The 25,078-nt window shown below is 42.8% G+C and overlaps 1 protein-coding gene across 9 annotated transcripts in view; it reads right to left on the bottom strand.

Moving 5' to 3' along the window:
* Positions 1–25,078, bottom strand: part of LOC109404436 (protein PALS1) — a 462,049-nt gene that overhangs the window by 104,747 nt on the left and 332,224 nt on the right. The window contains exons 1-2 of one of the 9 annotated variants that reach the window (XM_029863220.2): positions 15,332–15,785; positions 6,613–6,814 (exon numbers count right to left, since the gene is read on the bottom strand). The exons of 4 other annotated variants lie outside the window; for them this stretch is intronic. The gene's annotated coding sequence lies outside the window, so the exon portion shown is untranslated. Of the gene's footprint in view, positions 1–6,612; positions 7,544–15,331; positions 15,786–25,078 lie in introns of those variants that run through there. 4 more of the 9 variants (XM_062858451.1, XM_062858450.1, XM_029863219.2 and 1 more) reach the window with 4 other exon arrangements.

Raw genomic sequence — 25,078 nt, forward strand, 5'->3', positions numbered from 1 at the left:
TTTTACGTAACGACAATAGTGTTGATATTGATTTCAACACTTACGGGCTACGACGCGACCTCCTGTCAAATTTCGTCAATGAAATGAGCCATCAGCTGATCCGAAACGTCTCGTAAAATGGCTCATTGTTCCATAGGAGGCCATCCCAAGCTACACTTTTCATATAGACTTAACTCATTTAACGCATGGTTATCCCGAGAAACATGCAGTTTCTATTCGTACTGCGTGACCATCTCAAGCTTCACGCGAATTCACCTTTCTGTTAAGCTGAATTCATTCCGTGCATGATCATGCCGAGCAACATGCAATTTCTTTTCGTTATGCGTGGTCGTCCCGAACTACACGCGAATTCACCTTTTCCTTTGGCTGAATTCATTCAATGCATTGTCATCCCGAGCATCATGCAATTTTTTTTTAAAACATTTCGAAATTTTTAATCCAAAACCTGGCAGGATCGCCAATGTGAAATCCGCCAATTGCTCCTAACAATCACCCAGCATACTGCACACTCTGAACACACAACCGACTGCTTGGCGCGCCTACTGAGGACTGTATCGGGTGCTTGAGTGGGTAGAGTCTATCATCATAATAACAATGACAGCTGCTGTCTAGGCTGGCCCAAACCATAGGCTGGCCCACACCACACAATACCGTTGTGCAGTAATCTGCACGAAAATGCCCTGTACTGTGCTTCAAAGAGACCGATGATTTTCTCAGGGACGCCCTTGCGCTTAAGGACTTCCGACATGTTTTTATGATTGAGACGGTCGAAAGCTGTTTCGTAATCGATGAAAACCAGGCAGAGGTTTGCTCTAGAATGATATGGAGCGTGACAATATGGTCCACACAGGATCGTTCGGCACGGAATCCAGCTTGCTGCTTTCGGAGAGTTGCCTGATTCGGTTAAGGATCACTTAAGGAGTTTCCTGTATTCGGTTAAGGATCACTTTGCAGAAGACTTTGAGAAGGATACACAGTAACATGCTGCCCGCATACAGTCAGGTAACCCTTTTTGGATTCCATCCATTCGGCCGAAAATTTCACAGATTCACACACACTAAAACCCCAACTTACGTTTAAAAAGGGGGTGTTGCGTAAGTTGAGGGGAGCGCTATTTGGGAATTAGTGCGTAAATTGAGGGAACTTTTTTCCAGGGAACTTTCTCGAGAACCGAGGATGTAAGGATAAAGTAAAAAGGTTCATAGGATTCTTCACTTCAGGGAGTACTTATCACAAAATTGTTGTATTACAAAGATTAGTAGTTACTAATATGGGGTCACGGGACAGAAGAATTTCTCACGAATCGAAAGTGCTAAGCAGAAGTGCAAATATTTTTCGGATTGATCATGTCAAGGATCTCTATTATAGATATGTTGAAAAATTCTGTGGTTTTCAACTTACTTGAATATAGCCCAGTGGTTCCCAATATGATGCCATGGGAATTTCTGAAGCATCGAAAGTGCTAGAAACTAGTGCAATTATTTGTTGATTGTTCATCTCAAGGAGCTGTATCTTTATTACAGATGCATTTCAAAGATCACTGGTTTCCAATTCATGGTCATGGGTCACGCGAAATTCTAAAAACAGTAAATTTGAGGATGAAATGAAAATGTTTTTTTTTTCAATTCACTCCGTGGTTTCTTATCTAGGCTTACGGGCCACAAGAATTTCGCAAGAGTCAAAAATGCTAAGTGAACATATTCTTCGGATTGGTCATCTCAAGAAGGAGTATCTTTAAAATAGATGTGTTGCAAATATCAGTGGTTTTCAATTTAAGGTCACGGGCCTCGCGCATTTCTCAAGAACCGAATGTGTGAGAAGGAAAAGAAATTATTTTTCGGGACTTTCAGGAGTTCTCTGGTGGATGCAAGGGTTCTAAGGGTCTGTCCATAAACTACGTAGACTCTTAGGGGGGGCGGGGGGGTCTGGCCGAAGTCTACGCTCCATACAAATTTCGAAAATTTTGTATGAACCAGTGCGACAGAGCACTCGCACACATGCGAAATTTTCCTTTTCCAGATTCTAGGAAGCCAATACAATTTTTGGTATACTGCCACATACCAATTTTTGTATTTGCAAGGCCCTAATACAATATTTGTATATGTTTCATACCCAATTGTATTAGAATCTGCCAATCTCAGGTTGCGTGTAGTTTATGGACAGCGCCTAAGGGGGACCCAGATGGCCTCAGGGGGCTCCAAGCGAAATTTTTGGGGGTTTCTGGCGTGATTTAGGGGTTCTCAGGGAGCTCCAGGTCTAAAGTGCGTTTCGCTAAGGGGGGAGGGAGGGGTCTAGCGTTGTGTAACGCTCCATTCAAAATTCCAAAGTTGTTACGAGGGGGAGGGAGGGAGTCTAAAATGATCATATTTTGCGTCATGTAATATTTGAATAAACCCTAAGGGTTTCAGACGCAGAATCTTAAAAACATTCAAACCTTTTTCTCGGGCTTCAATTTTTTGCGAAATCAGCATGGTCCATGACTCTAGATTGAGAACCACTGAGTTCTTCAACGGCTCTTTATTGTAGGAATTGCATCTTGCACAGAATCTGAAAACCTTTTCTACTTTCTCATGGCACTCTAGATTTTTGAGAAATTGACATGATCCGTGACCCCAGTTTGGAAACTTCTGAACTTAACAACATCACTTTATTACAATTATTGCTCCTTGAGATATAGATTCAAAAAACATACACACCTCCTCCTCGGACTTTCGGTTCTTGCAAAATTAGCATGGCCCGTGACTCCAGTTTGGGAACCACTGAACTTTGCAACATCAATTTATTGCATTAAGTGCTCCTTGAGACGCCGAATCTCAAAAACATTCACACCTTCTCCTCAGACTTTCCCAAGAAGCGTACATTGGGGGAGCACAAATTCCCAAATAGCGTAAATACTGCGTAGATGGGGGGCGTAAATTAAGTGTGGCGCAAATAAAGTGAGCGTAAATTGGGGTTTTAGTGTACCGTCGTTGGGGGTGAGAATGGGTCAAAAAAGGATACTCAAAGATTGTTTGTTAAATAACAAATGCAGTTGAAGTCGGAATAACTTTTCATTTGGTATGTATACTCTTCTATGTGCTTATGATAGTTTAGCGGAAAAGTATCACATTATATGAATTGTCTACTAAACTACAAATGATTGAAAATTGACCCCCTTAGAGGGGGTGAGAATGGGTCAAAGTATTCGAAGTCGACTATCTCATTCTCTCATCCTTCATGAGCGCAGCGGGGGCGTGAGCGCTAAGCAGGAAACCAACTCCACGGTGGTGAGGAGCGTGTTCACCTCGTGAGCCAGAGTATAGCAAAGTTTGACCCGACGCCAATCTGTGTTCTCAAAAGTTCGGCCAACGGACTTCGCACAGTCCAAGGATCTCAAGCTTCATACGGCATGCCTCATTGGCTAGTTGTACCTGTTTACCCTGCTGGTCTGGGGTCATACATTCCAAGTTCCAACTCTTGTTCGTTGTTCCGCACTTAAGTCGTTGATGCCGTTGAACCAGTTCGTAATCTTTCATTTTCGGTTTCTGTAATGGTTTTTGGGTTTTGGGAACAGTAGGTTGTTGGCTGAAGGTCCCCTATACACCGTGGTGGGGCTGCCACCTTAGGTATAGCTTCCTGTGGAGGAGCATTTCATACCCAGCCGCTGTATGCCAGAACATACTCTGTTTGAGCCACACCTTCTCTACATAAACTGACGCTCGGGGCGTATTTCCTCAATCTAGCTGAAACCATAAGGACAACAGTTCCCAGACTGCACTACCAGCTAAGCACACAACACTTAGATGCCAGCCAGAGTGGATGCGTCACGCGGCGCGGAAATTTGCACGCAAAGGAATAATAATCAATAATAAGAAGCTATCAACTCATATGCGAAATCCGCGTCGCGTCATCATGACTCCTGGAAGCATGAAGTAGGAAATTGTGGGGACCAGAGCGTTTGGACGCTCTCCTTATCGACTCATCGTTTTTGAGGGTAAAAGGATATGAAAAACAAAAATTTCGAAAAATGCCAAGTCTTACCTCCTGAATCAGTTGTTTTGGACTCCCAGGAGCTACGTTCAAAATTTGAGCAAAATCGATTGAGCCTAAAGAGGCGCTCAACTTGCTTGAAGTTTGTAAGGGAAAACTTGGCCAAATGTATGCAGAAATTTCAAGTTCTCGATTTTTGCCGCTAGGTGGCGCTGTAAGCGTTCAATAATCAAACCCTTTGGTATTATTGTAGGTGATCATACACCAAACAACTTTATCGAAGACCGCAAAATGATCCGACGTCTGTGAAAAAAGTTATACTCTAGGCAAAGTGAGGCGAAGCATTGGGATTTCATTATTGATATTATTCCTTTACATGTACTGGAAAAACATCAATAATGTTTTGCCTCACTTTACCTAGGGTATAACTTCTTACACAGACGTCGGATCACTTTGCGGTTTTCGACAAAGTTGTTTGGTATATAATCATCTACAATAATGCCAAAGGGTTTAATTATTGAATGCTTACAGCGCCACCTAGCGGCAAAAATCGAAAATCTAAAATTTCTGCATACATTTGGCCAAGTTTTCCCATATAAATTTCAAGCAAGTTGAGCGTACCCTTAGACTCAATCGATTTTGCTCAAATTTTGAAACAACTGATTCAGGAGGTAAGACTTGGCATTTTTTGAAATTTATGTTTTTCATATAAGTGTGGGCCACCTTACTAGAGAGCTTTGCGAAAGATCAACCAATCGACCACAAATTTCTGCCAATGATGCTCATAAAATAGGTTGACAAACAGTCAAAATTTGAGAACGTTTGATGCAGCTTGTCAAACTTTTTTTTATTATTTAACATACAGGTCACCCCCTGTATTATAATGGTTTTCGGCCTTCGCAGCCGGAAGAACAGCTAAAACGTTATTTTCTGTTTTGATCCAATTTTTTTTAAACACATTTCGAAGGGAAATGTCATCTTTTCGGCTATGTTTTTTGATGTTCAATATAATCTTATGTTGAACTCTCAAATCCTTCTTGAATTGCGTATCACTTTTGTAACGCGCAATAGAAGCAACAAAAAATCCATACATCCAATTATTTCTGCACATGTGGCACAGACAAATACCTATGCTGAGCACAGATGGGTGTGCACATGACGGTCAATCGCTGTTTACCGATAGATCATAGAGATATGAGTAAACAAACAAAAATGCATGAAACAAAAATAGGGTAATGTGCTTCGGCAATATGTTCGGCAAGCTTCATAAATTTGTTGCCGACTCATTATCCAATTTCTATATCCCAATTATTATTCATTATGGTTTATGCAAGCCAACATGGTTCTCCAACACGTTGGTTGTTGGGCATCTCTGAGCACCAACCCGTTCCCCTGCTTTACACTGTATCATTACATACCAAACTGGAACAAAGTAATGTCGTCATATTGCTGGGTGCATTTCTGAGGTTGTGCTTTTAAACCAATTTGTCGCATGTATCGGTCGGATATCTTTCATAAATCAATAGCTTTGTTTAAATATCAATTATCCACAGTTTCGCGTTTGGAAGCTTCCCAGTTAAACATCTGGCGAACGGAAGGCTGTATAAAGTTGACATTTTGTAAACCAACTTTGAATCAGCCAAATTACAGTTTTGTTCAGATTTCCGTTGGCTAAACATACATAAGGGAAGTTTCCAGAGACTCGGGTTGGTCGAGTGTGTGAGCTTTACTCAACTCACGCTATGCAGCACGTTGATCGTTCTTCAAAGTTCGATATTGTTCTGTCGATTGGGGACTTGGTGACACTATTTGCATGGCCACGAAACCACTCGTTATTGAAGACTAATTGATAACAGCTCCAGTCACCATAGTTGATTAAGCAAAATTAATTTGTATAGCGATTATGACTACTGCATTATCCATTGATGTCAATGAGTGGTTCCAGAGTTTCCAAGAGATTCACGGATTACAGCCGATTATGCAATATCACAATTTGTTGCTTTTGTTTTTTCCTTAAGCTTATTGGTGTTCAGAATATTCAATGATACAAACCTTCTAGTCTTATTTTTCTCTAATAGAGGAGTAGGTTTGCTTTAACTTTACCGAAGGCTTAGTTAATTTTTATTGAGTCGACGATTTTGTAGGGCCATTTTTCATTTGGGGTCATAATGACCCCTCCAGCTCCTCAGGGTAAAATGCCTACGCTAGTGGGACGGATCATGGATATTAATGAATTCTCTCGTTCAGTGACGTTGAATGCCAGATTTCAGAAATTGCCAATTATATTCTTTTCGCTAGGCGTACAATACGGCACTCTCACTTGGAGGGTACTTTGAATGCTAATGATTTGAGTGCTGATGATTGTTTTTAAAATAACCACAAACGCACATGTTACACGATAAAGTATCAGAAAAAATGGAATAACGTTAATGATCTTTATAAGGAAGAATTGCTTTGCTGAGCAGATTCCAATAGTTCAAGGAAACTCTTAGTTCACACAATTAAAATCAGCACGGTCGTCTAAATAATTGAAAACCAATTCTTTGTAGGTGCATTTGCTACAATGACATCAACAGTTTTAACTAAAAGCGAAGGCATCATCATATCATCAGTGTCATTGAAATTGAGGAATACGTTTCATACCTGTATAGTAGTTCTCGTTCACACATCAATCACCATTCAATTTGTTTCGATTACACTGCACCACCGTGTCTGACTCCGCTGGAAGTTATTTACTCATTGCACGTAGATATGCCCCCATGTGCACACAAATACACCTCAATCGCCAATGCCGTGATCATTTGTTCGAAAACAAAAACATAGCACTTCTTTTTTTTACGGTGAGCTGCTTCGACGAACGAAATTGAAATTCAGTAACACATAAAAATTTCATAACACTTCGTTTTTTTTCCTTTGAACTGATTCTTCACCGTACTCACGAACAACGATAACGAACTATTTTAATCACTGAGCTTTGTACCTGTTTCGTACATACCAATATTGATTTATATATTCTATCCCCTTATCCAATCACGACCATATCGAAAATCCACGATTAATCATCGGAAAAATATTTCACTCCCTACTCGTGCTGTGTTGTAGAGTAATTCACACCCGGGCGCTGCTGCAGATGAATGAACAGAACCTTTTATTCGCCAAAGGTATTCTCGGCGCGCAGCCACAGTGATGGTAATTTATTTCCAATGACTCGTTCGGTGATCGAGGCCAGCTCGATGTGCATTCGTTGCAATGTGAGTCACTGAATTGCACTTTTTCCCCCCTGCACCACCGTGTACGAAACGAACAGTGAACGGCTGCTGGCTGGCTGCTGGATGCTCAGCAGCAGCGATTCGCGCATACGACACCGGAGATGATTAGATTTTCACTTGAAATTTTTCACAATTTTTCGCACCGATGCTTTTCCTGTGATGGAGGAAGTATGGTGGTCGCTCGGTCATATTTAGATTAAGTGACGTCGACAATTTTACAGAAATGGCCCGTTTTCTCTCGCGCACTCACTCACTGAAGATCACGCCGCAGCTACACTATACTGTTGGATGTTGCGAGACCCGAGCTGGTGGAAGGGTCAAAAGGGTAACAAATTTGATTGAGGGTATTCAAAGAGGGAAATAATGTCAAATGTGCAGCGCCTACAAAAATAGTTCTTTCCTGCAACTCAAATGCATTGTATAATGAAAAAAAAAACATTGCATACAATTTTGTATAACTATATTAAGCATATTATGTGAAAATCTGTTTTTCGCCGTTGTACAACGATGAATCCGATCCCGTAACGTGGGTAGATCGCCTTTAAATGGTGCGTTGCGGCGTAAGATCTATCAAATCAAATTTTGATGTTGATTGAAAGTAATCACGCAGTAGTTTACAAATACTCCAAGATCAAAGTTTGATGCACTTTTTTGATGTTTATGTAATATTTTTGTTTTAATTTTGCTGCTAATCAACGTTTTATTTCAGCAGGATTCAGGTAAATTTATTGTGTTATACGACCGAAAAATCAAGAAACTCAAATAAATGCCATTAATATGACGAGGAAACCAGGACGTATTGGGCAGATAACTAATTCGAAGCAGTCTAATAATGGTGTGCCTGAACGTTGCCCAACCGCATCCTTGGGAGTACCCTTCCACTAGCAACACCTAGAACAACACCCATATCCCCTTGACACCTAGGCCTGAGAGATCCCAGAACTTTCTACATCCTTTTGAGGTGTCTAACTAACCATCCTTTCATATTCCTCAGCACTCGTAAGGACGAGGCCAGGACAACTCTCGACTGTTGGAGGATTGCGTCATCTTTTTGTTATGGTATCTGACGGGTAGAAGGTTGTGGTCTACCTATGAAATTTGTGCGACTTGCTTAACGTTTATGTTTACTTTTTCAGTGGTAACCAGGTAAATGATTAAACCATGCCAATTTCTCATACGCTTTTTCGCCCTTTCAACCCATTCAACCCTATCAAATTCCCAATTTTAGATATCTATGAAAAAGGCCAAGTTCTTGGACATATTCTGAGTATATATCTAATCAACATTTCCTCCCCATCCCCGATGTTCGTAAGGACCTGGCCAGGTGTCGAGAGTTCGTTAAATGAAATGTTTGTCAAGTCCCAGGCAACTTTTCTGGCGTATTAAACGTCTCAATCGACAGCCACCCCAGGATGTGTACGGTCGCCTATGCTATGCTATGCTATCTATTTATGCCGTTGTACAACGATACATCCGATAGATAATATCACAGAAGTTTTTACAAATGCGGAAATGTTAATACTAGTTTGTACTAATCTGGTCTCTTCAGAGAACTTATCATTCGTGAGTATTGATGCGATCCCGCATTTATGAAAACAGATTACACAGTCCAGTAGTGAACGCAATATGCAATAATGATCTGCTCTTGAAAGGCGACTTCTGAATAAATGGTTGACTATCGATCTGTTGCTTTCAATTCAGTTTCATGATAATTTAAGAAGCGTGTTTGGCGAAGTTTTTATAAGATTAGCAATAAGAATTCTTCAGGATATTTTTGAAAACTTTTCATAGAACGTCTTGAAACGCCTTTGAATCCGGTTGAAATCACCTGAAGCATACCTGCAAGCTTCCCTCTAAAATCCCAGGGAACCCCAGGAAACTCATTTGAAACCCCATGAAACGCATGGAAAGGTTTTGAAGCGCCTTGTAAGGCCTCTGCAACCCTTCCAGAGTTTCAGAAACTCCACTGATGCTTAACCGAGAGACAGTGAAGTCTTCTATAACTCTCGGAAACCCACTGAACCACCTTGAAACACCACTGAAAACCCGCGAAGCTCACATGGAGGCTTGTACAACCCCCTTGAAATGCCTCTGAAGTCCCCAAACGCCGTGATTGGTAAACTCGTGGGGACGCTTCTGAACTTCTTGAAAACTACGGAAACGTTTGGAACTGTGTTGTAGCCTTTCTAAAACCCCGTTAAACGCTCTTGAGACGATTTGAAACGCTTCTGAAGCCCTTCTGAGCTCAGTCAAAGTCACAGGCCTTTCAGTCCTCTTAAATTACCGAAAACTGGGACATCTTTACTGATTTTTTTGCGGCAAAATTCCATGGATACTCACCATCCATTAACATTCCGAGTGATATAGATGATAGAGTTTTTTTTTATTTCTGTGTATTTTAACTACTGCTAATTCAACACCTAGATGATACCGTTGATACTACAACGGCCTTCATCACGGATGCATTTGAAGAAGCTTGCCCTCTACGGTCTGTGAAGACCACAAGAGGAGCTCCTTGGTGGAACTCTGATCTGGCGAAGCTCGGCAAACAATGCAGAGAGAGTTGGAACAGACGACGTTCGGCTGGTTCGGAAGCTTTCAGGTCGGCTCGAAGGCCTATAGGAAAGCTCTCCGGTCTGCTGAACGATCCGGCTGGAAAAACCTTTGTACAAATGTTTCCAGTTTGAGTGAAGTCAGCCGGTTAAATAAAATCCTTGCAAAATCTAAGGATTTCCGAGTGAACGAACTTCGTTTGCCAAATGGCGATCTGACTTCCTCTGATGAGGAAGTTCTGGAATGCTTATTCAGCACACATTTCCCTGGATGTGTGGATATTACATCTTCGTATGAACCTGATGTCTTTTCTTGTAGTTACGATTCCCTGGCTTCGGCTCGGAGTATCGTAACTATAGAATCGATTGAGTGGGCACTTAATAGCTTTGCTCCTTTCAAATCTCCTGGTGCAGATGGGATTTATCCTATTTTGTTTCAGTAGGGATTTGATCATTTCAAACATGTTTTGAAAAAATACTTGTTTGCAGTTTTGCTACAGGGTATATTCCCAAATCCTGGCGGGATATTACTGTGAAGTTTATTCCGAAAGTGGGTCGTGCGTCGTATGAAGAAGCAAAGAGTTTCAGACCTATCAGTTTGACCTCTTTTCTTCTGAAATGCTTAGAACGCATTGTGGATTATCACATCCGTGATGTTAATCTGGCCAACGTGCCTCTTCATGTGAACCAACATGCCTACCAATCTGGTAAGTCCACTGTGACTCTTTTACACAATGTTGTTTACAATATCGAGAAAGCATTCGCTCAAAAGCAATCTTGTTTGGGTGTTTTCTTAGATATCGAGGGTGCCTTTCGATGTCATATTGGAAGCCGCACGGAGTCATGGTATATCTCCAATGATTTCCAACTGGATTCATCAAATGCTAAAAAACCGATATCTCTTCTCGACATTGCGTCTAGCAGGGACAGTGTTGGTAAAAACTCAAATTCTCAAATCTCATGGTTGAGTTGTTTCACGCGCGATTCTTGACTCGCCAAACTCACCGCCGAAAAAATCATGCATGAGTTGACTCATGATTTCACTCATTGCTTTATTTCTTGGTGTTCTTAATATTTACATCGAAATTTTTAGGATTGTATGATAGAACAAAAGCAAATCTAGCGTACAACAACATTGAATGCCGTTCAAATTGATTTGAATTCGTTTTACAAGCGAACGAGATTTTGGCGCTTGACTCTTGAGAGCGAGATTTTGCATGAAATTCTCGCGCGTGAGAAAACGATTCAGAATCGCGTGCGAGTTTGCTCACGCAGGAGCGGTTCATGAGAGTGCTTTGAGTGTGAGTTTACCAACACTGAGCAGGGATTAGGAAATTGAGTGTTTGTGGATGCCCCCAAGGGGGAGTCTTATCACCGCTTTTGTGGAATCTCGTAGCAGATACGCTATTGAGGCAACTCAATAATAGCGGTTTTCCTACTTATGGTTTTGCCGACGACTACCTAACATTGTTAGTTGGTATGTGCATCAGCACCCTTTTCGACCTGATGCAAAACGCCCTTCAGGTAGTTGATGGTTGGTGTCGCCAATATGGCCTTTCGGTTGATCCGAGTAAAACATATATTGTTCTTTTCACGGAAAGGCGAAACCGTAATGGCGTTCGACCTTTGCGTCTCTTTGATTCTGAAATCGATGTGACTGAACAGGTAAAGTACGTTGGAGTCATTCTTGATTCCAAGCTTTCCTGGACACCTCACATTGAGTTCAGAATCAAGAAAGCTTGTATGGCCTTCGGGAAATGCTGGCGAACCTTTGGTACAACTTGGGGTCTTAAACCCAAGTATATCAAATGGATCTACACAACTGTTGTTCGGCCAATATTGGCCTATGCATGTCTTGTGTGATGGTAAAAGGATGTGCTTAATGACGATGTCTGGAGCATTCTCTTCAACTCCCACGGCATCGCTCGAAGTTCTCTTTGACGTTGCTCCACTACACATTCATGTCAAACAAAAAGCACTTTCTTGCACTTACCGTCTACGGGTACTCGGTCTACTAGAGGAAACTCCTGTGAACCGCACATCAACACACACCTCGTTGTTTTCACTTTTGGTGAATTGGGACAAAATTGTCCTTGCTCCAAGTGATCTTACAAATGCTTGTAATTTTCCATATAGGACATTTTCCACGAAATTCCCCTCCCGGGAAGAGTGGACATCTGGATATCTGGAAAGACGTATTTCAGACGGCATCGTATGTATGGCACTGATGGCTCCCTCTTCGAAGGTCGAGCAGGTGCTGGTGTTTATTCTCGTGAGCTAAGGCTGTATTTGTTTACTCACTTGGTAGACACTGCACCGTTTTTCAGGCCGAAATCTTTGCGCTTATGTGCGGAGTGCAATCAGTACTTCAGCAGCACGTAATGGGCAAAGTAATATACTTCTGTTCAGATAGCCAGGCTGCTATTAAAGCACTTGCTTCAGCCAACTCCAGGTCGAAGATAGTTATCGCTTGTCGAACTCAAATCGAGGAGCTGAATTCAGCAAACGCTGTTCACCTTGTATGGGTACCTGGGTATTCTTCCATCGCTGGAAATGAATTGGCTGATGAGTTAACTCGCACTGGAGCATCACATGACTTCATTGGCCCTGAGCCAGCTATTCCGATATCGAAGTGTTGGGTAAAGCTTCAGATTCACACCTGGGCTGCTACTCAACACAGGCAATACTAGAATCTGTGCTGGAATAGTTTGGAGTCATGTCGTCAAACCAAATTGTATTGTACTGAGCCATCTCCAAGAGTGGCGAAGTATCTTACAAATATGTCAAAGCAGATTTGCAACATTCTGGTCAAAGCATTGACTGGCCACTGCCGACTCAGCTAACACATGGCGAATATTTAGCAAGCTGATTCATTTGCATGTGATAGCTGTGAATCCGATTATGGAACTTCGTATCATTTGATATGTAAATGTCCAGTTTTGCGCAACTGCGTTTCCGAGTATTCGGTAAACACTTATTAAGTGAAACTGTTTTCAGAATCCTGAATATTCAGGATATTCTGTTGTTCTTAACCCGCTGTGGTAAAGAGCTATAGGCACTCTTTCTGGGCGCTGTTTGAACCCATTGTGGTACACTTATGCGTTAGTATCCTCTTCCAGGGTACTTTTCCTATTTCCCTACCTGTCCTTATTCCCATCCTTATCCTTATTTCCTTCTTTTCCCTCAGGTAGATGATGAAATAGGCTATTATTTTGGCGATGGCACAAATGTCCCAAATGGAGGATAACGTACCTCTGGAGCCGGCCTTCTGATACCTATATGTTATTGAAGCACTTCCTCCTATGAGCTTCCTATTGAAACTCAGGCCAACTCTAAGTCGAAGATAGTCATCGTTTGCCGAACTCAAATCTAGGAGCTGAATTCTATCCTGTCATCAAACCTAATTGTATTGTACTGAGCCATCCCCAAGGGTTGTGAGGTATCTAACAGATCTGTCTAAGCAGAATTGCAACATGCTGATCAAAGCATTGACAGGCCACAACGACAATTTTCTTCTTCACAAAATTATTAAAAATTTATTCAATTATTTTGAAGTTGTATTAAGCACATCAGCCAATACCAAGAATATCTGAATATTTGAAACAAACATAAAAAGTGATCATTTCCTAAATTATTGAAAAAATATTTTTTCTCGGGTTGTGTCTTATATGTCAAAAAACCGTTGAGTTATTCCCTTACATACTTACTTGTTCTGCAAGTTGAATGTGTCCCAAAATAAATTTCAGAATTGCTTGGGAATGGCGTCGCTCCGGTTGACGCTGAATTGATGGAACAACCACAATAGTGACCAATATGTTCCAAAATCTCTGAGTTCCCCAATCATTCTCGATTTTCAAAATCATGAAGATTTATGTGTTGCAAGCCATGTTTTATAATTGTTTGGAAAATGGTCACTTTCCCACGTTTCTCCACGTTTCCGGAAGATCTGGGATGGTGGGCAAAATGTCCAAAAACCTCTGAATTTTCCTCCAACATACTTGATTTGCAAAATCATGACAAATGAACCATATTGAACCTGCGAGACAAAAAAAAATGTCAGATCAGGAAACGTGCGAAAAGTGTCCTCTGAGTGCAGTCCAAACGTAACCCTGAACAACCGAAACCGGAACCAGGTAATCCCAACTAAACTCAAACAAAATGCCTTTAATAATCAAAAAAATAACATATTGTCAATCATATAGTTTGTATTTCTTACTAGTAATCAGTGATTAAAAGGCAATTGATACACTTTTGACCCGATTTGACCCATAATATACCGTTCCATAACTCCAGGCCCCAAAGACCATTGTCAATAGTTATTTATGTAAGGAGTTGCAAAAAGTTGATTTTTCAGCACGAGTTGTACATTTATCCAACGAGGCTTGCTGAGTTGGATAAATACGAAGAGTGCTGAAAAAGCGAGTTTTGCAACGAGTTCCATACAAAATTTTATGCAACGATTTTTTTCATAATGCAACCCATTTGAGTTGCATAATGTTCATAATGCAACTCAAATGAGTTGCATTATGAACATTATACAATTATATTTCATTATGCAACTCATTTCAGTTGCATAATGAGCCAGTTCGGAAATATGGGCCATTATGATACCAAAATGCATTATATAAAATGTAAATTATAATACTGAATTGCATAAATATTTTTAATTCTATCTCTAATTTGACTTTTCTATTTTATTCTACAAAGATTCAAAAAAAAATCTCCAAAAGCCAACCAATTGATCATGCACTGTGTGTGTTTTGAATTGTGCAATGTGTGTACAGATTCATGAAACTGTTTGTTTTATCATTGTTTTTATTTCTTCTTAGTGAAAGCAGTAAACGTGAGAATTTGTCAAAACAAAAAGCTGCTGATAATATTAGCTTTATGATAAACAGCTTTTGGTGAATTGTAAGAGGAAATAGTGGTACAAAAGAAGTACCAACATCATGGTAGTGAACCCTTCAGCCACGTTTAAAATGATATTGGTACATACAAACAAATTTAAAACAAAATGTTCAAATAATCTTTTGATATTTCCTTAAGGTGAGAAGGCCTCTGGATATCCCAGGTACGCTTAAAAACGATTGCTTCTGCACACTCGGGAGGTCTTAGCAATTGTATCCGAGTATGTGTGTTAACTTTTCTTGCTCTCATGATCCATCTTTGGGGGGTTATTTCTGGGCGCTGAGCTTTCAACCGCTCCAACCACCACCAACCACTTTTATCTCCGATGCTGTTTATGCGCCTCACAACCGGAATAGACGCAGCAAAGCTGATCCACCGAGGAACACCATAGATGGGCAACGGCAAAAGACGAGAAAAACGGAAAGAAGAAACCCGGACGGATAGATAAAACTAGTAACATTCTTATTAAGGCGATCTCTTCGTCGTCTCGCGACTCGCGCTGCTGTTCACGAGAAATTCCACACACGTACGCTAAGATGAGTGTACAACATCCAAATATTCTGTTGTTATTCTTCCACATTAACTTTTATGAACTCTCTTTCTCCCCGTCCCATACACTGACTCAACACTTACACACAAGGGCACTGCAGGCCGGAGTTCCACGTAGGATTTTAACTTTGTGCCTAATTCGGATTTTTTCACTCCCAAAACCGTATTTGACGGCCTTGGCTTAGATCTCTTGGAACACCCACTTTATTCGTATGACATATCAATCAGCAAATCCGGTTCAATATCCATCAACCCTCCAGCTGATCCTCCCGGAACTCATCCCCCAGGAATTTGTTTTCCCTGCCGATGACGACGACAGCGACGACAACGACGACGAAACCGTACGCGAAATAAAAGCTTTCCACAGTCTCCGGCGCAAGAGCAAAACGCGGCGGCGGCCTCGATTCGTTCGCCAAACTTATCTGACTGACTCTACTGGTAGCAGGCAACCCCACATGTAGCGCTCGCCTCTCACATCGTCATCACCGCGGTCGTGCTCCGCGACCGTCGCCGTCGTCCCGTCATATACCCAAGAGCCTACCTACTGGCTGGCAGCAAAGCGAGATTTGTTTTGTAGGCCACCAACTCCAGCCAGCTCCGCTACTGCTTGATGTGCTGTGGGGCTGCGTTTCGGTCGGTCAAAAGCATGATACACTACTGGCTGGTTGGCTGGCTACTGTTGTTATCGCGGCAATGGGTGGATCGGGTATCGATATGCACGGAAACAGCTGGTTTGTGGCGATGATGTCATGGTCAACGGTTCTTAAGTGGTCTACTTTATAATGCAAAATAATTCGTGCAGAACCAGTTAAAAGGCCAAGACGAAATAGTTTAATTGATTTGGATTTTGCTATTTGTGAATTCCACGAGAGTTTGTGATACACAAGCTTTCCATTAAAATATCAAATAGTTTCACGTTAGCAGCTTCCTGAATTGAATTGAAAATACTGTGCTTGCGGGCTTATTTGTAAGTTTTTCTGACAACTTTGTTAATAATAGTATGTTTTAAAACAATTTTGATTTCAATGGAGAAGCATGGTAAGTATATGACACATTCTACCGTGACGTTACAACGTTTTGACGCCTATTTCGGTCAGATTTTCCACTGTAACTCATAAGTACGACCGTAAACTTTTTTGCATATTCGACTTCCTTGTAAAATTTGCGATAAGTATGAACTGTTAAACATTTAGTTTTCATTGGAAAAGCTTGAACGTTGTAACGTCACGCTACTAATTCGCATATTGAATAAAATTTTCGAATGAAAACTGAATATTCAACAGCTTATACTTATCGCAAATTTTACAAAGAATCCGAATTTGCAACAATATTCGAGGTTTACGATCGTATTTATTAGTTACAGTGGAAAATCTGACAAAAAAGGCGTCAAAACAATGTAACATCACACAGATAAAAATAATGAGATTTACACGTCATGTAAGCTTCATTTTACTCATGTATATTATATGTCATGTAAACTCTCAGAGTCATGCTGAATTACATGACATATAATGGAAGTTTACATGATATTTCATAACTTTACATGATATGTCATGTAAACTTCTATGATATCCCTCGCTCCAATTATGCGCATCATACGTCACAGAACTTCACACTCTTTTTTCGATCTGTGCACGGTAAATGTGTCATATTGTAATCGCACATCAACCTCTTTATACGTTCATCATTGACTATCTCGCTTAACCATGTGATGGACATTAAAACAGAACTGGCTATACTTAAATAAAAAAGGACTAGCGGTTAAAAGTTTGGTACGTGATTTTACAGATCCGGCCGGGCACATGGTGCGGTGATCACACGTTCGCTTCATAAGCGAGTACTCATGGGTTCGATCCCAGCCCCGGCACTTGCAGTTTTTCGTCAGATGGTCCTCCCCCCGAGAACGGCTGACACCTGACCCTCTTCTGAGCCTACAGCTCTAAGGGACCCGGATAATTGGATACCGGCAACTCACAATGGACCCCAATTGGACTAAAGAAAGAACAACAGCCACACACCCACATAATCGTGCTCATCATTCATAGGGAAGAAAAGTGAAAACATAGGCGACCAGTTCAATACAGTAGAATAGAATACATTTAGGCGCTGTACATAGTTGAGACTGCCAGTTGGAATCGCTTACGTAGTGCCCTAGTGGACAAAAGAGCTGTAAATTAAGTTAAGTGGCATGGGCTGCAAAACGGTGAATCGATAAGGATAGCGTTCAACATAGCTCTGGTTTTCACAAGTTCCTGCGTCATGCTTCCACGGACGGGTCAAACGATGGCAAAGACCCCCAGCTAAGAGTTGTGTGCTTAGCTGGAAGTGCAGCCTGGGCACTGTTGTCCATCTGACTTCAGCTAGATTGAGGAGGTACGATCCGAGCGTCTGTTCACCAAGAAGGTGCGGTTCAAACAACGTCTGTTCTGGCTTCCAGCGGCTGAGTAAGATATCCTGCATCACGCCCAGCTAGATCTGAGGTGGTAGCCCGATCAGCGTGGTTGTCCCAGTGTTGGTTGGGATGGCACGATGGCCCTCCGGCGAGACAGGAGTGTTGGCGTAGGCTCAATAAGCCACCCGTAAAAATCCCCATTGCGAATAACATAGGAGAAATCACCCACGCGACGAAATAAGGACTACGACTGAAAACTTGGAACAAGGAATTGCAAGCCACTTGGTTTCGCAGGATGTGACAGGATAATCTACGACGAACTACATCCCCGCAACTTCGACATCGTGGCGTTGCAGGAACTTTGTTGGACTGGACAGAAAGTGTGGAAAAGCGGGCATCGAGCGGCTACATTCTACCAAAGCTGTGGTACCACCTGGGAACAGGATTTATATTGTTGGGCAAGATGCGACAACGTGTGATCGGGTGGCAGCCGATCAACGCAAGGATGTGCATGTTGATAGTTAAGGGCCGTTTCTTCAACTACAGCATCATCAACGTCCACTACCCACTCGAAGGGAGACCTGATAACAAGAAAGAAGCGTTCTACGCGCAGTTAGAGCAAACATACGATGGTTGCTCGCTGCGTGACGTGAAAATTGTTGTCGGCGACATGAACGCGCAGATAGGAAGGGAAGAAATGTACAGACCGGTAATTGGGCGAAACAGCCTGCACGCCGTATCGAATGATAACGGCTAACGGTGCTAAACTTTGCAGCCTCCCGTGGTAAGGTAGTCCGAAGCACCTTCTTCCCCCGTAAAGATATCCACAAAGCCACCTGGAGATCACCCGACCATCAAACAGAAAACCAAATCGACCACGTTCTAATCGACGGTAAATTCTTCTCGGATATAACCTGTTCGGAATACACGAAATCAGATTTTTGCAGCAATCTCCTTGCAGACAGCTCAAACTGTAAAACAGTATAATTAGTTCAGGGTCTTAATTTCACTAGCCTTAAACATACAAATTATTGATTTTCGTTCTACCAATCCAAACACGAATTTCAGCGCGATGATTTCTTCTACGGGCCTATATAAATTAAACAGTCCAGCTCAACGTTTATCATACTTCGATATAACCCTTACTTACGTAATCATACGACAATCGATCGAGTGTTACTCCCACTAATCGCGCTGAGATCGCACCTCACTTAGATTCCCTACAATATTCAGTAAGGTAAGTATTCATTTTATTCTACATTCATTAAATTTACCCTTTCTATATTTTCAGCAATTTCTGCTTCTAATTCAACCGGATTTTAATATTTGCAATTCTACTAATTTTATCAAACAGCTAGATGCACCAATGTGTTTACGATGAATCATCACATTTGCCAAATCCTCATCTCTCATCCACTTCATGTCAACAATGACTTTGAAGTCCAACGATATATCCAGTCGAGTGACGTATTGCGAAATTGATCGTTCTGAATACGCCGAACGCACGGAACGAACATTCCCCGACCCGTAATGCACCTTAAGCGTTACACTTTGCAACTTCAAGAACAGCTATCTTTGTGACCGGTCTTCGGAGTATTCCCGTACTAGTCTCCACATCAGCTTGTCTGACTCGTCCATCCTTGCCGGGTAGGGTTCTCACCACTCGTCCTCGTATCCAACCATTCCTTGTACCTTCGTCGACAACTATGACAACGTCACCATCTTCCACTGGTTTAACCTCCTTGAACCATTTCGTTCTTCTTGTTATCGTTGGCAGGTACTCTTTTATCCAGCGTGTCCAAAAACTACTCAGAAGATGCTGAATCCACCTCCAGTTGCTCCTCGTTTGCTTTCTATCATCCACTAATTCCTTCGGCGGCTGACACACTCCACTTGAACTCAGCATCAAGAAATGGTTAGGTGTAAGAGCCTCATGGTCAACTGTGTCTAAGGGAACATACGTTAAGGGGCGGGAGTTTACCATGGTTTCTGCTTCAACCACCAGGGTCCACAGGGTCTCATCATCCGGATTCTTCACCAGTTCCAACCCCGCTAATGCTGACTTCACCGACCGTACAAGTCGCTCCCATCAGCCTCCCATGTGAGGAGCTAACGGCGGATTGAAATTCCACTTCGTAGTGGTGTTGGTGAAGGTAGATGCCAAGTCGTAGTTGATCATCTTCATTTCCTCCTTCAGCTCGTTACTTGCGCCACGAAAATTGGTTCCATTGTCGCTAAAAATTTCCAACGGAGCACCTCGCCGAGCAATGAAACGCCTCACTACCATTTTGAATGATTCGGTTGACAGACTATTAGCGATTTCTAGATGAATCGCCCTTACGGTCATGCAGGTAAAAAGGGCAATCCATCGTTTCACCAAGCTTCGACCCACTTTCACCAGAAATGGGCCACAATAGTCCACGCCAGTGTACGTGAACGGACGCACGTACGGTGTAATTCTCACATTTGGAAGTGGCCCCATCCTCGGTATCTGGGGTCTGGCTTTCCTGACTATACAATGCTGGCACCCCTTCGCTACCTGTTTAACTAGTACACGCAACTGTGATACGTGGAATATCTGCCGCATCTCGTTCACCACAGTTTCATTGTTTGCATGGCCGTGTTCTCTGTGAAACCAATCTACTATTAGGTAGGTTACACGATGGTGACGTGGTAGAATGACCACGCTGCATGGAGCATAGGCAGCGTTTAGTGACCTTGTCTCCATTCGGATAACTCCATGCTCATCCACAAACGGGGATAATTTTAACAAAGGACTACAGCGATCGATGACTCTTCCATGTCCATGATCCAGGTTTTTGTTGATTTCAAGGATCTGTAACTCTTCGGAATAAGTTTCGAATTGAGCCAACCGCCACAAAGATCTTTCTGCCTGCTGTAGTTCGTCCCTCGTCAACATTTCTCCTTCCACGCTGGATGACTTCATACGATTCAAAAATCGATGAACGTATGCTGTAGATCGTTGAAGTCGTTCCCAACGCGAAATACGTTCGACTTGTATCCACGAAGATTGTGATTCCACGTGGTGTAGTACTGGTTGTCTTAGTTCTTCACTCGTTGATAATAGTGAGCGCTCCATCTCCGGCCACGAATCCTTCCTTTTGTGGAGAAATTCAGGGCCAGAGTACCAACGGCTGTCTGGCTTGAACGACATTCCTGTTTTCCACTTCGTGCCGTCGTCTGCGACGTTCAGTCCTGATGGCACGTAATTCCATTCGTTCACTTGAGATTTGGTCAGTATCTCTCCAACTCGGTATGCCACAAATTGCCGGTAACGACGAGAATCTGATCTGAGCCAGGCTAATACAGTGCAGGAGTCGCTCCAGAAATAACGGCGAGTTACGCGTAGGGTATGATTTTCTGCAACAGATCTAGCCAGACGCACCCCAATGAGGGCTGCTTGTAGCTCCATTCGCGGAATTGATAAAACTTCAGCGGGGCTACTTTGGTTTTAGACGCAGCCAACGCACAGCGAGGTTGGCCTCTGTCTATGATACGGAAGTAGGCCACACAGCAGTAGGCGTTTTCGCTACCGTCGACAAATACGTGAAGCTCTAATGAATCGAAACTGCCTGTGCAATATCCAGCAAAATAGCAGCGTGGTATGCGAATATCTTGAAGAGCTGCCATCAGACCAATCCACTGTTTCCATTCTGCAACGAGAGCCTCAGGTATGAGCTCATCCCAGTCAATACCCGCTCTCCAGAGACTCTGAATGAAGATTTTGCCATGAATCAAGAAAGTGGATATCATTCCAAGAGGGTCGTATAAACTCATCACCACTTGCAATACTTGCCGCTTGGTGGGAATTACTCCATCGAAAACTAGCGGCTTCAGATCCTCCCGAAAGTCCATGTTAAACGTGAATACGTCCAACCAAGGTAGCCATACCAGTCCCAAAACACGTTCTGCAACTCCAGATTTGTCCATTGCGAACGACTTAACATCCGCTGGGTTTGGCTCCCCGACCCGTTCCAAAACAGTTTGAGAATTCGACATCCAATTTCGTATATCAAAACCTGCCTTTGCATGCACCTTCTGTACTTCCAATGCTATCTCTGCTGCTTCATCCTCTGTGTCCCTGCTATCGAGATAATCATCCACATAATGATTTTCGACAATCGCAGCTGCTGCCTCCGGAAACTCCCTCTCACATTGCTTCGCATTCAAATTTTTCACGTACTGAGCAGCACAGGGAGAGCACGTGGAACCGAACGTAGCCACGTCCATCATGTACACTCCTATGTTGTCGCTTGTTCCTCTGAAGAGAAATAATTGTGCTGATCTATCCGCTTGACGTATTTGGATTTGATGGAACATCTCCCTTATATCTCCAGTTATCGCCACTTGCCGTTGTCGAAACCGGCTTAAAACTGCCACTAAAGATGTTAATAAATCGGGCCCTTTTAGAAGTACAGAGTTGAACGATACGCCTTTCACTTCTGCCGCAGCATCCCAAATTAATCTTATTTTACCAGGCTTTTTCGGATTCAGCACGACACCAAGTGGTAAGAACCATGACCGTTTTGGATCCAGCGTTTTCAGCTCCTCTTCCGACACTTTATGCGCGTACCCTTTTTGCAAATAGTCGTGAATTTGCTGATTCACGTTTGCTTCCAGCTCCTGTTGGTTTCGTAACTTCCTCTCCAATGATTTTAGCCGTCGAACTGCCATTCCATAACTATCAGGGAATTCTAACATATCCTTCTTCCACAAGAGTCCTGTTTCAAATCTTCCGCTTGTCGTTCGCACCGTAGTTTCTCGGAGAATCTGCACTGCTCGCTGGTTTTCTTCTGACACTAGTGTGTGTTTAACATCTACTCCCAGCGACTCTACTTCAAAAAAGGATTTTACGAGGTCATGCAGGTCTTGATCGCGAGTTTCCACTCGAATGTGCAAAGAAGTTTGTGCTCCAGAAACAACTCCAAACCGTCCGAATATGGTCCAGCCCAATCTTGTTTTAGCCGCAACTGGTTCACCTACTCGACCTTCTCGTTTCCGCAGTGTAACCTTCAAATGAGTATGCTCTAGCCCAATGAGGATTCTTGGAACCGCCTTAACATAACTTTTGACTGGCAACCCATCGAGATAGGGGAATTCTGCTACTAGATCTGCATAGTTCAACGTTTGCTCTGGTAGATCAAGTTTAGCGACGGTACAAACATTAGATATTTTGTAGCGATTTACTCCATCAATGCCAGAAACATCCATCGTAATACGCTGCGATCTTGACTCTTCTCTGGATACATTTGATGTCCATTTGAGGCACAAACGTTTTGTCTCGCCACTTACGCCGATTTGCTCTACTAATTCCTCGTCAACCATCGTTAGCGAAGAGCCGCTGTCGAGGAAAGCAAAGGTATTAACCGATCCCCGTTCTCCGTGTAGTACTACCGGAACTATCTTGAACAATACTCCACCAAGCTCATGGCCATGCGCTCCTATGAGTCCGGAGGCACGAGAGATGATGAGGCAGGTGTATCCGTTGGTTTCCCAGGATGTAGAACACTGTGATGACGATCTCTGCACTCTGCAACTCCGCAGTCTTGCTTCACTTTACAGGGCCATCTTCCATGCGGTATCAAACATCGTTTGCAGAGATTGTGTCGTTGTGCAATTTCCCAACGCTCAGATAACGCTCGCTTTTTCCATTCGCTACAATCCTTTATCTTGTGCCCGGGTTTATCACACAGCAGACACCGCGTTCCATCACTGTCATTCTTCTGGTTCCCGCTACCGATATTATGCTTTGCTTTGTACTCTTCAAAGTTATCGTCTTCTCTATGAGCATTGACAAAACTTTTAGTCTTCGGCCGCTCTGTCTTCGATGTTCCATGAGGTACCGGGATTATAACATCACTTGCAGCTGCTACCATCGATGCCATATAATCTCCGAAACGTCCCAAGTCTACTTCCGGCAAATAGCGCTTATATAGCGCCCAGTCAAGCTTAATCGAAGCAGGAAGCTTATCCACCAACTCTTGCAGCAGGCTAGGGTTGTTCAGATGGTGGTCTAATCTTGAAGCACGTAGGTGACCACACCGTAGCTGACGAGTGTTTCTAATTTATCGGCCTTTGGCGGTGGGAGCGCTCGTACTTTGGAAAGGAGATTGTGAACGATCAACTCCGGCCGCCCATACAAGGTAGTCAACGTTGATATAACAAATGGAACTGCCGCCGGCAATAGCAACGAACATCGTACCGCATCCAAAGCTTCTCCTTTTAGGCAACGCTGTAGACGCATCAGGTTCTCTCCATCACTAAAACCGCACAAGTCCGTGGAATTCCTGTGGGCGCTGATGAAGAGTGGCCACTCTGCCAGGTCTCCAGAAAATATTGGCAAATCTTTCGGAACCACGTGTCTCGCCGCCATCTGTTGAGCCGTAGGTCCCGTTAACAATCTTCCTGATAACGGTGTACTGTTGATTGGATTACTTCCCAACGGAGTAGCTGCAATTCTTGGATCTGCACTGGAATCGCCTCTTCTACCATGTAATGGCCCCTCTACGTTTTGTTGAGTGGTTGCCTCTACAGCTCCAGGTATTTCGCCAACGTCAGGAGGATTACTGTAGAAGCCAGCCAGTCCTCCCACGAAATCCAAATGAGATCTCATGGGATACGGAACCATTGCCAAATTACCACCCACCTGCTGTTTTACACTTTTGTTTCGCACTCTGATTGGCCAAGAAGTTTACCTAATCCAGAGCTCTTTCCCTGCATATGCCGATGCATCCAATTCTCAACCTCACGCTAACGCCGCTCAGCACTAAAGTGCATAATTTCCAGACCACACCAAAAATGTGTAACCCTTGCACATTCACAAAATCAGCTCCTGTGTCCGCAAAATCGATAAATTCGTAAAAAAAATTTGTACAGCAATCTAGGTTTACTAGTGACCTTGGAAAACAAAAAAAAATTATCGACATTTCGCATCTAGACGAGTGTACGAGCTGTTTTTGAGAATGTGTAACTGTAACACATTTTTGTGTGGTCTGGAAATTATGCACTTATGAGTAGGGCTTACACATTTTAGTGCTGAGCGGTTTTACTGTGCTTGCTTTTACTAGAACGTATGCTGCTTCGACTACCTACACTCCTATCCTCACTATTATCGTCGTCAAGTCCTACCATGGTTTGCAAAAGTGCGAAACGTTTCTGCAACAACTCCTCTTCTCTAGCCTTTTTTTCCGCAAAACGCTTTTCTCTACGTACAGCTTCTTCTACCCTAGCTTTCTCTTCTTCTTCTTCTCTTTCCTGATGCAGTTTGTCAGCAAGCTGTTTTTCCTTTTCTAGACGCTCTAACTCTAACTGCAACTGCGCCCTTCGGATGCTTGATGATGAACTCGCCGAAGCCTTTGATTTGGACGACTTACCAGATCGTGAAGTAGGTTTCCTGGGAGGACACTTGACGCAATTCC

Source organism: Aedes albopictus, chromosome 3, assembly GCF_035046485.1.
Source record: "Aedes albopictus strain Foshan chromosome 3, AalbF5, whole genome shotgun sequence".
NCBI classification, from domain to species: Eukaryota; Metazoa; Arthropoda; class Insecta; order Diptera; family Culicidae; genus Aedes; species Aedes albopictus.